The sequence below is a fragment of the Liolophura sinensis genome, chromosome 6 (genome assembly GCF_032854445.1).
Source record: "Liolophura sinensis isolate JHLJ2023 chromosome 6, CUHK_Ljap_v2, whole genome shotgun sequence".
Taxonomy (NCBI): domain Eukaryota; kingdom Metazoa; phylum Mollusca; class Polyplacophora; order Chitonida; family Chitonidae; genus Liolophura; species Liolophura sinensis.
Window position 1 is genome coordinate 26,336,074 of NC_088300.1, and position 13,122 is coordinate 26,349,195.

Here is a 13,122-nt window from a genome sequence, read left to right on the forward strand (position 1 = left end):
ATACAATACTTACTTTCCCGAAAATGACTTGGGAAAACATTTGGTGACGATAATCGATAATCGCCAAAAGTCCGAGAAACTGATGGAGATAGTATTATTAGCTAATATATATTCGTAATATTACATCCAATAACATATAATCAAACACAAGTCTGTTTCTCTTTGTTTTTGCTATGGCCTGAGTATATCTGAAACAAACGGTTTTTAAAAGCCATAGATACAATTCTTTTTTGAATATTGGAAAGATTTCTGATTTTTTTTTTAAACCGTGGTGGATTATACGTTTTAGTTCCTGTTGAGTCGATTTGCTTCGGTGGTTTAGAAGAATTATTCCAAAAACGTTTTCGTTTGGTCTTGTGCTTTTGTGTGCTTGTTCATTTGCTTAAGGTTAAACGTCGTCTTCTTTTGGTGAACAAATCGGCATGGAATGGGTAAATAGTCGTTTTACAATATGCTATGGTGGGTTTGTTTCTTTGTTTTGGGTTTAACGTCGTTTTCTAAAATAGTTTCACAAAATGGACTTGCGGAAATTGTCAGTGACGAAGACACCGGACATGACGCCCAAACTTAGCAGTAATTGACCAATTCACTTATTGTGTGCGTCAAAAAATCGCGCTCCTTCCAAGGTAGATGTCTTATGTACCGACCCGGATTTGAACCAGGACCTCCTGCTTGAGAGTCATTGGCTCTATCTCGATCATCACCTATCTTTTGAAGTGTATAGTGATTTAAATGTATGATGTAGTTGAAGATGCATGATAAATATCGAGAATATGATGTTATTTGGTGGAAAAAACAGTGAGTGGCGTTTTAAATTAGGGATCATTATCTCTCAATAATACTCCTATACCGCACGCCGGGGGTTTTATGTTATCGGTAGTCGCCGGAAGATTGGGTAAATTATCGTAGGCTGGTTGCCATTTGACATTAATAGCTTTTGTGTTGCTGTGTGTGAAATAGCACGACTTCGCATCGACTGTAGGTCAACGTAAAACTATATAATCTGCCTACAACTTATCAGAGTCGGTGGTTTATCTGTAGAAAAGATGCATTAGGTCTGGGTATAGAGTGGGCGGAGTGTAATGATGGTTCTGGCTAATAAAATAATCAATTACTTGTTTTGTTTCAGATTAGTATACCCTGTACTTTACCCAGAAGAGGGAAATGACGATTTGAGGGAGGGAATATCGCCATACGGACACAGGAGGGGAAAAAACAATAGACGAGTACAGCGCAACCCAAGTATCTGTCATTGTATAACAACAGCAGTGGCACTTGCCAAGTTTTCGCCCAGGTTGTGGTGAGTTTTGTCTGGCGGGCACGGGTTTCGCCTGTTTGACTTTGTTGTTCCTGTGCTGGAAAAAATGTGCAGCGTTCGTATTTAGCTGGAACAGATATGTTTGTCGGGCGCATTGTAAGTGCCTCAACTGCTCGGAGGTGAAATCCTCTAGAGCCCATAGCTTACCGCACATGGATCACAATACCTCTAGAAAACAAGCTGCCAATTGTATTCGGTTTTCCTGTCTGCAGCAGGCCGTCATGACTTCACAGGCTCGCAATCGACGTGCCGTGTCGGTTGTTAGAGTCTGGGGCCGATGTAGGGACTGTACGTGTACCCAAGGCGCAATTCAACACGCAGGTTTCTTATATCACACCCTGTAATGTATACAGTTCGACGTGATCGTCTGTCGCATCGATCCATTTGACGTTTTTCGCCTCGAAAAAAAGTCTTTGATTCATGAAACTATGTATAAAAGTGCCCGGTGTTCTAACATGATCGCTAAACCACCGAGAGCTCCGTGTTGGCGGGACTTTGTCGGAGACTCGGAAGATTCGGACACTTTAAGGCAACTTTATTTCACTGACCTCAGTAAACTACAGAAGCCTGGACTTCAGGTCATCCAGGGGGTTGGAGATGGTTTCCCGTCCCCCGAGCATTCCTCCCATAGCGCCGTAGAAGTACTTGGCCAACACCAAACCTCTTCCAACCGATCAGGCAGACATGGCAAACGGCTTCGAGCTAAACTTCACCGGACACGGAGTCAGATGTTAATACAGGAGGAAGATTTGCCAAACGGTTCTCTAACGGTTAATCTGAGTGAGACGAAACCGAGAGAATTCGGTTTGAACAGCGAGAGACGCCATGTTCATGTGTGCGACAACCGAAGGTACTTGGAGGAAAATACAAAGCGGTGTCAAACGTGGCTGGCCACTGTCGAAGCCAGCCAACCCTTGGACGATATTGCCTTCGCACAGGGAAGCGGAGTGGATATCGAGATACCCGAGGAATGTTGGGGCGGGAGGGCTGATATTCTCCGACCACCGTATAACAGCAGTGCGTCAAGCTCAGATGACGAAACCACAGTACCGGAAGTGACGTTACCGTCGACGCCAGATGCGAGTCATACGCAGACTCGGAATGAAACTGGGACATTCTCGGATGCCAACAGATTAAAGACTTCTGCGAATTCAAGGAAGTTAAAGGCATCCAATATTACTGCGAATAAACTAAAAAAGACGTCATCAGGGACATTAACGAATCTGTGTTGTGATCTGGATGAGTGTCACTCTTCAGTAAGGTAACCTAAATTATGTGCTTCAGTGGTCCCTCGTATTGCTGTACACGTGCATATTTCAGGTGAGCAAGATGCTGTTGTGATCTACGCAGTGACTGATGCAGTGTATCCCAGCGTTTCCGTTTCTGGCTGATGTAAAACATTTTGAAATATCTGTACCTTGAAACAGTACGGAGGTTCTTACAATTGATAGTCGAGGATGAAAAAACAACACGTCCCGTTGTGATTTATTTGTTATAAGCTGCATTTTCTCTTAACTTATCCGTTATTAAAATCTTTCTAAGAAATGCAATAGGCTGATGTTATCTCCCCTCATACATCTCGTTAAGCCAAGAGTATTGAAGGATTCCAACATGAATTGCACGTTATCAGTTGTTAAATCTCAAATATTATAAGCGCATCAGTTTTGCTGACACCCTATCAAAATGGCATCACTCCTGTACTCGCATGAGGTTTGGGGCGTCTAATGAGATAAGGTCCGCCATATTGTTTTCTAAACCAATGGTAAACAAAGGTGACAGATGGGAGGTGAGTAGCCTCTTTAACTTTATATGACGAAGATGAACATCTGCGTTCCTTATAAGTCGACAATTTGGTCACGGAGATACGATTACGATTTGACCTCATGTCAAAGCCGCTTAATCAATTATCAGAAGATGGAGCAAGACAGAATTTGTCCCATAACTCGTGATTCAACAACAGTGCATCAACAACACAATCTAAAGTTAGCACTACAACCGCCGATTATAATATAATAGACCTAGCTAGACAGACTGGTAAACGTACTCTAATAAAAATAATCCGTTACATTTAACAGAAAATCTGTTATCTGAGTGATGCTAGAATGTATTCTCTGATTGCAGCAGATTATTCTGTTAAAAATATTCAATTAATTCTATTAGATTAACGGGATATTATGTTGAATGTGATGTTGTGTATTGTGTTATAATAACAGAATACATTCTAGCATCACTCAGACCACTGGTTTGTGTTAAAATTAATACATTAGTTTTTTGACCGTAGCACTCGTGTTTTACAAGCAAAGAGCAATGTAGGATGAGTTCTGTATGTACCGCCTCCGATGGCTCAGTTGTTAGTGTCCGCTTCCGGGGCGGTAGATCCAGGTTCTAACCTAGGTCGGGTCACACGTAAGACCTATAAAGAGGAATTGTAGCTTTCTCGCTTGGCTAGTGCGAAGACTGGTTGAACCGTATCAGTATAATGGCTCGGGCAGGGTGGCTTACTTGCCTTCGGTAAGTCGTTTCAGTGAAGCAACACTAGATAAAAAAAGCGGTTGAAATCCGTCCTGCAACAAGGAGGCAGATCACATGCATTTTAAGGACTCCTTCATTACCATATGGCTAAAAAATTGTTAAACCTCAATCACTCGCACTCGCAATCAATTCGATGTGAAATTGGGGAAAATTTACTCATTATGAAGTGTTATATAGTGCGATGGTCATGGATACAACGTGGCCATGGCCAGGACATGAAAGAATGATTATGACTTAACGCCACTTCGGTAGCATGTCAATTGTATAGTGGCGAGCCAGGGCTATGGAACCGCAGTGTATTTCTACAAAGTTCAAGTTTCAGAAAGAGTTTGGAAAATTTCGCATATGTCAGTTTACTGAGGTAAACCAGAGGGCGTAATTTTCACTCTGTCTCTAGTTTTAGTCTCTAGATGCTGTAAGTCTTTCACATTATACATCATTTAGTATAATGTATATATTATTTGTCGTCTTTTCTCCCGACATGCGCAATAAGTCACCCATTGCTGATAAAGTCTGTCTATATACCAGTACTAAATATCACAAGTATCGCTCATTATATGCAGAATATCGGCATGGCCTTTTCCAGTCATATCCGCTTGTTACATTTGCCCTAGCATTGTCACAATGTACGACCCGGAAAACAACACGATGCTATCCACACACGACCTCACATAGAGGACAACCTGGTCTGCTCTGGCTTTTTGTAATCTCAGACAGCCAATAGTTTTTGGTAGCGAGATAACAGGAGACAATGGGTAATGCATCGGGGTAATTGACCAATTACAACTTACAATGGATGATAATGTGACGATTACACCAGACACCTGCTAGTTGATTTATATAGTGTGTTTTTTCCCTGTCGCATCCTGTACATTGTGAGAGATGTCATCACATCATGGCGATATGACAGGGAAACTCGTATGTTGCCTGCATGTTATTTCATTTTCCGTACCTTATCGTCTTTTTTTTAGCTGCAAGGAGAGGCTCTATTGGAGGACGTTGTTGTTGTTCTACTGTAATTGGGTATTATGTTTTCTTGTTCTTGACCGCCAGGTTCGCATATAACATGCGCATGTGAAGTTGCTTGTGATTACACATCTTGTTCTCATAGGATGGCGATCAGATTTGTCAGTGGAAATCACAGTAAGAGGCCAGTTGAAAACCACGGCATTCAGTAGATCAGTTCATCGCCAGAACACGCGAGATGTGTGTTCAAACCCGGCCGCGGAAATGGAATTTGCGGATTACCCCACTCTCACGGCTTATGGGACCTTGGTGACAGTAAGCTGTCGACGAAGCTTGTGTGCCCATTTATGCAACCTTACGCCAGTTAAAGGCCACCTGTCTTCCATCAGTATGGCGTGATGGTTTATACCTCACACGTGGAAAAGGTCGTGTTTACCTTGCCACTAGCCAGTGATTTGCCACGAGCATACTCCAGTTACAGTGGAGTGATATTGCTATAATTGGTATTGCGTCATGAACGTCAAATCATAAGGTTTGTACCCACAGAATTAACTGAGAAGAAAAATCGCCCGATATAACTTAAAGTTATATGTTTATGTGTTATGCTCAAAACGTAATAAGAAAAAGCTCATAACTTAACCGAATGAAGTCGATACATGGTACTACAGGCCCTACAGCTGTGCGAATAAAAAAAAGAGCAAAACGTTATTGCTACACTTATGTACACTATAGTATGTATTAATTATAAACATATAACAAGTGCTGGTTTCTTTTTAGCTTCTCTGCGGGAGGGCTGCGATGTAGATACTGTTGCTGTTGGAATGGTGTTCTTGATTGTGGCGTGCGTTTATAAAATGCGCATGCGCCTCAGCTTGTGATCGCGCTTGGGTCAGATTGTTTCCACACGCGAAAGACATAAACCTACACTTAAAAAAATTAATTTGTTAAGTTTAACAGAAATCTGCTACCTGAGTTTTGGTAGAATCTATTCTGCTATTGCACAGATTATTCTGTTAAATATAACACATATTCTGTAAATTCAACATAAAGATTCTATTAGAATAACAGGGTAATATGTTGAATGTGACACAGTATGATGTTATAATAACAGAATACATTCTATCATCACTCAGACAACAGACTCTCTTGTTTAAATTAACAGTTTAATTGTTTGAGTGTACTTATTAGCTAATAATAATAATAATAATATAATTGATATATTCTATGACTGATGTATTCAAAGACAATGGTGTCATACTCCTAATAGCGCATGCGCCACTCTCTACGTCCCCTTTACATCACTGTCGCCACCAGCAAGTTTTGTACAGAAATCTTGAAGGTAACATAAGGTCACTCGGGTATAGCCAGAAAGTGATGTCAGAAAACACAAAAACTGTGTCTTAACCTTTGTTTCCAGCTATACTTCATACACATGCGTCCGCCTTATCTGTAGAATACACGACATGATTCAAACGGACAGCTGAAACAGTTTTATTGATTAAATGCCCATCATTGGCGAGGCAAAGCGTAAACAATCCTACATTTATCGCACAGGCTACAAAGATCAAGCTTGTCTAGTGGAGGAATAGATGTAAAGCCACCATAGAGAGCGGCATAAGCGCTGTAAAGAGTATATTTAGTATTTGTAAGTGGAAATGCATGTATTATTTTATCACATGCTTACTGAAGATTTACGAACCATCTTATCTGGCAAGTTGGCGCTACCTGGTTAGTTCATCTCTGCAGACCACTTAGTCTTTGTAAACTGAGTAACGGGTTCGAATCTAGGTAATAAAATCTGTCGGGGAGATGCGGCCTTCAGTCAGGCGATTTCAAGAGATGTGGTTTTATACAGATACTGACAGATGTTTTCTTGAGCAATCTAGGTTATATTTATGGACGCTAAGTCAAATACACGTGAAATGCAAAATTAGTGAATCGCTAATGAACCGGAAATATGGAGCTCTATATACCGTGAAATCATTCGGTTGTCAGTCCTCCACTCAAGAATGTTGTCAGATAAGGGGAGGCTACTCCTGCAAAGAAAACTTCTCGGCACAAAGACATACTGGATTTCACCATGGCATTATATGCATCAGGGCGGGCCAGATCATTAGCACATTAGCTTTCTATAGACAAACGGTTTCTCCCAAAAAGCGTTGGGTATTGATTTTTCCAGCAATGTTATGAGGCGTTAATAATTCAGATGAGAAACAATTCGAAAGTGATAGCCAGTTAGTTCAAAAGCTCTTTATACATACTCTGTTGATGGCCAGTGAATTAACTGATTACTTGCATCTTCCACCAATATGGCGAGCATATCTGTACGTCACGCGTGGAAAGATTCGTCCGTAACTTGCCACAGGATGGTGGTTTACTCCGGTCACTCCACATGGGATAAAACTGGCCGGCATCGTGTAAAGCGAAAGTGTGTGCATGGCGTTACACAAATATATAAATACATCAACAGAGCTTCGACCCGAGGACAACAGTTGCCGAAGACACCGATGCCGTAGCGACAACCTCACACCAATCCATAAAGCAGTACTCAAGAATATTTCACACATACAATGGCGCCCGGCATTATCACGGCAGGAAACCGGACAGAGCCCTGTGGAAACCCACCACCATCCGCAGCTTGCTGACAGACCTTACCACGTATGGCTGGCGCAGTATTTGGTCTATCTCCATATGATGCGTGTCAATGGAGGAAATTATGCTAAAATGGAATTAGTTTCAAATATGACCCGACTGGGATTGAACCCTGACCTCTGGGTTATGACATAGTGGCGGACGATGTCATCGCTAGCCGCCCCGGTATGATGGAAACCCAACAAATGACAGTTAAGTCTACTAAATACATTATGTGTATGTGTAACCCCGGACCGAGCTGCCCAGCAGTGGTATATATGCAATTCTTTATTCACAAAATACAATGTTTTTTATTTATACAATTTTTTACCCATATGAAATAACAATTTAAGATGAGGCAACAACTTCGGGTTTATGTAAAAGGTTTTATGGTCAAATTAAGCCTGATCGCAGAAACAGTCTTGACTAGATCAGAAAACACCAATCCAATATATGTAGAAATAAGATTTAAGACAAATATATTATGCCATTTATGATATATAACGTTAGTTTATCTTAAGATGTTAAGTATTAGGTCTTGAGGTGAACCAATACATCTTAACCCTATACGGGGCTTTCACTGGCAACATTCAAGCATAACTGGATATACTGTAGCTGTGTTTGAATTCTGACTAGCCTATCATCACAAACGCTATTTCAAAGATGTATGTTCACGTAAACACGAAGGCTGCGCAAGAGAACGCGTGCTGTAACCGCTGAAACTATTTTTAACTTTTTGTCACAATTTCCTGATCTATTAACTGATCTTGTAATGAGTCATCAAAGAGCCGTTGAGTCCGTTTTCGGGGTACTGCTGCCATTGTTTTTGGATGAGGATGACGAGAACTTCTCTCTTAACAAATTACACGTTCTCCTGTTAAGACAGAATGCAACGAATATGAAGAGGCCCTGACAGCCGGTTAAAATGACAAACAGGTATTCCAGATAAATGGAGCCTTTGATCTCCTGGACGAAGGCGAATATCCAGGTGAATCCCATCAAGACGGACAGACGGAAGTAGATACTCACGTGACGCCTGTTCGAATTGTGCGTAGAGTTTTTCATGTTCGGTATATTTCGGATCGACAGGACGGTTCTGATAAAGAAAAATACGTTGCAGAGTAACACAAGGCAAATCGGCGCTGAAAACGAAACGCCCTGAACGATAGGACTGAGTATGAAACAATTTGCTCCACCGTAACCTGTTTCATTTCCACTGCTTGTTATCAAGTGATACGCCAGGCAGGCAACAACGATCGAAAGCGAAGCGAGGTTCGCTCCAAGAGAGAATCGCACAAGGGTAGTTCGCTCCGTAATACTGTGATGACGACTTGCCAAAAGATTTGTGAATACTGTGTACATATGGTAGGCGCAAATGGCCATCCATGCAAACGTAGCCATCCAGAAGTAGTGGGTTAGGATACCCATAATCTGACAAACCACGACACTGTCTGCTACGGAATTTCCCACCAAGAAAATTAGCTGTGCCAGAAACAAATGGAATACCAAAGCCATTGTGTTCTTCCCAGGAAGTGTCCTTAACTTCGGCAATATAGAATATATCACAAAGGTTAAAAACAAGGCTACAAGAGACACAACGGTACAAGCGAATGAGACGATCCCTAAAATCTTTCTTTCTTGGGATAACTTGGCAGAAGGGCTCCTTACTCTAGATGTGGTGTTCGCGATGTTCGCGATCCTATCCAAAACGTCGATGCATACATTCACTTGATCTCCGCAAACATAGTAATCAGAGGTGTTTACTTGGATCGTGTTACCAGAAAAAGATATTTCATTTCTATCTTCATCTACGGTAAACGTTGAGTGGGTCATGTTGTAGACAACGTATGGGCAGTCGAGAATCGTTTCGATGTCGGTATATTCAATAGCTTTGAAGCATTGCACATCGCATTCTTCACTTCCATAGCGAAAGACATTGCGTTCATCCCAGAAAGATCGACGATTGCCGACAGATAAAGATGAATCGTTGGTGGTGACACGACATGCTGAGGGCTCGGGGTAGAGGGTCACAGCTGAGTTGGCCGAGTCGATTACCCATGGTTTAGTTTGCAAACTCCTCAGTCTTTGCTCAAAGAGAAGTGAACTTTTATTCGAGGATGAGACCACACGACCTTCTACAAGCAGGCTATGGAACCTTTGCTGCGCTGGCATGGCCAGTTGTTCTGATGACTTCACGAAAACAGTCAGCGTAATCGGTACAAACACATACGGCGCATACTCGGAAATCACTTCCCGGACGAGCTGCTCATAGGTGCTGCTGATGTTTAACCAATCTAAGATGGGCTGTTCCTTACTAGTTGTCATGGTGACGCTGAATGAGTAACCCAGCCATTGGGCAGCTGAGAACCTCGGCGAGCATACGTTGTTCACCATCAGCCGTCTGTTAGAACACTCCGTCTTTTTACAAATACCCTACAAAGTATAAATGACAGAAACAAAGAAAGTTGACCTCATTGAAGATCTTTAAAAGAAATGAGATAGATGAAATGTTATTCACGTGTCGTTAAAATATAATGCTGGTGAATCCTCATCCATTCAGTGGAACGAATTGTTCAAAAATGAGCTTTCATATTTGATTATTTATTTACTTTAGCCTATTATATAAGATGCGCGCTTTCATCAAACACATTTTTACAAAGCCATTATGTAAAAATTTTCTCCCCCCGCAATCATACTCCTCACAGCACAACGCCCCTCTCTATGGTCACTTTACATCACTGTCACCACTAGACGAGCTTGACCTTTGGACCATGTGCGACACTGGTTTAGGTTTTGCTTCATCACTGGTGTACTCAAGCGAAACTACATGTATTTAATCAGCATTCATCAATTAGGTTGCTCCAGGTGTTGGTCGTAATCATGTTGTGTATACTTTAGATAAACTGAACGCGTGTGTATTAAGTATTATTATGAAAGAAGGTTGAGGCAGAGCTTCTTGTGTTTTCTGACGTCTCTTCCTTCTGCATCACCGTGACCCCAGTGACCTCAGCTTTGTTCAAGATTTATGTACAACATTTGTTAGTGGTGGCATCGATGTAAAACGAATGTTAGAGAGCGGCGCATGGGCTGTAAGGAGTATGCGCTGGGATTCCTAGAGGTTGTCTTGGAATCTTTCCATTCACATTTTCTAAACGTTTTTATTTATTTATTTATTTATTATTTATTATTTATTTATGTGAATTAATTAACTCTTGCACTTATACAACTTTCTAAGCGAAAGAAACTGATGTATAAAAAATAAACCATGCATTGTTGCCAGAACTAGATTCGATCTTGCAACCTCATTTGTCATCGATCTGCTGCTAGCGAAAATAACTCTTAAGGCGACTGGGCCGAAAGGGCCATATAAACGATTTTTAGTTGATGACTGTCAACTGTACACTAATTGGACATCAGGTAAATTGTAGCGAATGCGTTGTATCCATTGAATAGCTATTAACCGCGTTAGCCTGCAGACTAGTTTCAGCTTACGGTCCTGCTACGTTGTGAGTCCGCTTGTGACTTGACGTTGTGTAAACACTGGAGATATTTGCACTAATTCTTGTTTAACCTGACTGGTATTTTATTCGCTTTTTAGCTTAAGCTTATTTGGACAAGCCGGGTAGAATTTGTAGGGGAAAAAACAACAGGTGTTTTCGGTTCTCGTTTTTTCTCGTTTTATCATCCACCCAATTGCATTCTCACCCACACCTCGCACGACACATAACGGTGTATTTATATTTCCTCTTCATCGTTCGATTTGTTCAAATCATTTAGCCATTTTGAGTTTAGTTTAAGCATGTCACTAGCAGGTATATGCTGTTGGCGTTAGCATTTTTTTTACTTGTTTTACGCTGTACTGAATGGATGTTAGTACAAACAAGTAATAACATCTAACGGGAAAGTCATCCACATGCTTCATTGTACTTTATCTGGTACTTTTTTATTTGTCTGCTGTTTTTTTTTTGCGTCATTATATGTTCAACCAGTCCTATCACTTTTATACGTAGTCGTTAGCAACAAAATCCCTGAAAGACAACTGATCCAGCCATAGGAGATGCCCTTTTGGCTTTGAAGCCAAGGCAAATCCCTATACTTCATCCATAGAGACAACTTTATTCATAATTCAATTATTCATCATTGAATTCGTATCTGGTGTCGCAGTAATAAGCTTATTCTAACTTACTTTAAGATCACATTTCTTTGAATCACTGTCGCATTTTGTTAAAACCATGCATGTAGAACAGTTGTATGTAATAGTGATCTTTTATTTTAGTACAAAGAAATCCACAAACGCACTATAAATATTACACATCAATGAGAGTTTCATTTATTTGTTCGGTGTTAAACTCTCTGCTGATGTACTTGTGACAGCTTGGTTTCAGTGGTGAGGTATCTGTAGTGCTGCCTCATTAGGATCAGGTCTCTCTAGTCTAATTACATTCTGGTACAGGAACATTACAGGAAAAAAGGTGGTTTTTTTTGGGAAATCTTCATAACGTATGTCGCCAGTGATGTCACACAACTCTTCTCCACCTCACTCATGTGACGTGTGCGTCTGCACCAAAATACGATTCTAACATAAAAATACATATAAAAATACACGGCGACATACATGAGGACATGCACGTCGACATTCATGGGGACATACACGGCGACATTCATGGGGACATACACGGCGACATTCATGGGGACATACACGGGCATGCATCGGGATAGACATGCCGACATACATGTGAACATACACGCCGATATACATGCGGACATACACGGCGACATACATGGGGACATACACGGCGACATACACGGCGACATACATGGGGACATACATGGCGACACACACGGCGGCATACATGGGGACATGCATGTGCGCATACATGGGGACATACATGGCAACGTATATGGTGACATACACGAGGATATACATGGGGACATACAAGGAGACATAAAAGGGAACATACATGGAAACATGCCCATGTTGCCATCTATATTTGACTGTATTTAACTCAGTATAAGAATCTATAAAAAAAACAGGAGCTTCTAAGTTATTTTTAGATACCGTGTAAAGCTGTATGGGTTCCAGCTAAGACCCGCTCGATGCTACGCATGAAATAAACATATGGAGCAAGTACTTACACTGAAGGGATCAAAGACCGTGCCAGCTTCGCATTTTGTTTGGTTGATCGTTGCGTCATCCAGCAAATCTTCCCTGTTGAAGTCCATCAGAACTGACAGTGGTTTGGGGATAAATTTTCGAGGCAGTGGACGGCAAAAGGGGAACCTTAGAGATAAATCCACCCCATCGCACTCCAGACAAAACACGTTCTGGTACCACCGGTCTTTGGCTTCTTCGGGCATCGTGTGGTGAATGTACCTAATGGGACTGTACAAACTCTGGCAGAGCTGCTCCTTTGTTGCATTCCACTGAATCCAATTCCCGCTGTTGTTGCACGACCGAACCATATCAGAGACACAGAATCTGATGATGTCGTCACTGGGGGGGTCGGCTGTTACATTGCAATTTCCTTCGCCCAAAACATACGCCCATAGCTCTGCTTTGCTAGAAAGTTGAGATAACTTCGGCGTGTATTTACAACTGACTTTGTTTCGCCATGCTTTAAAATTCTGGACGCGATGGCAGCGCGCACAGTACTCGTTCCTGAACGTGATGTTTG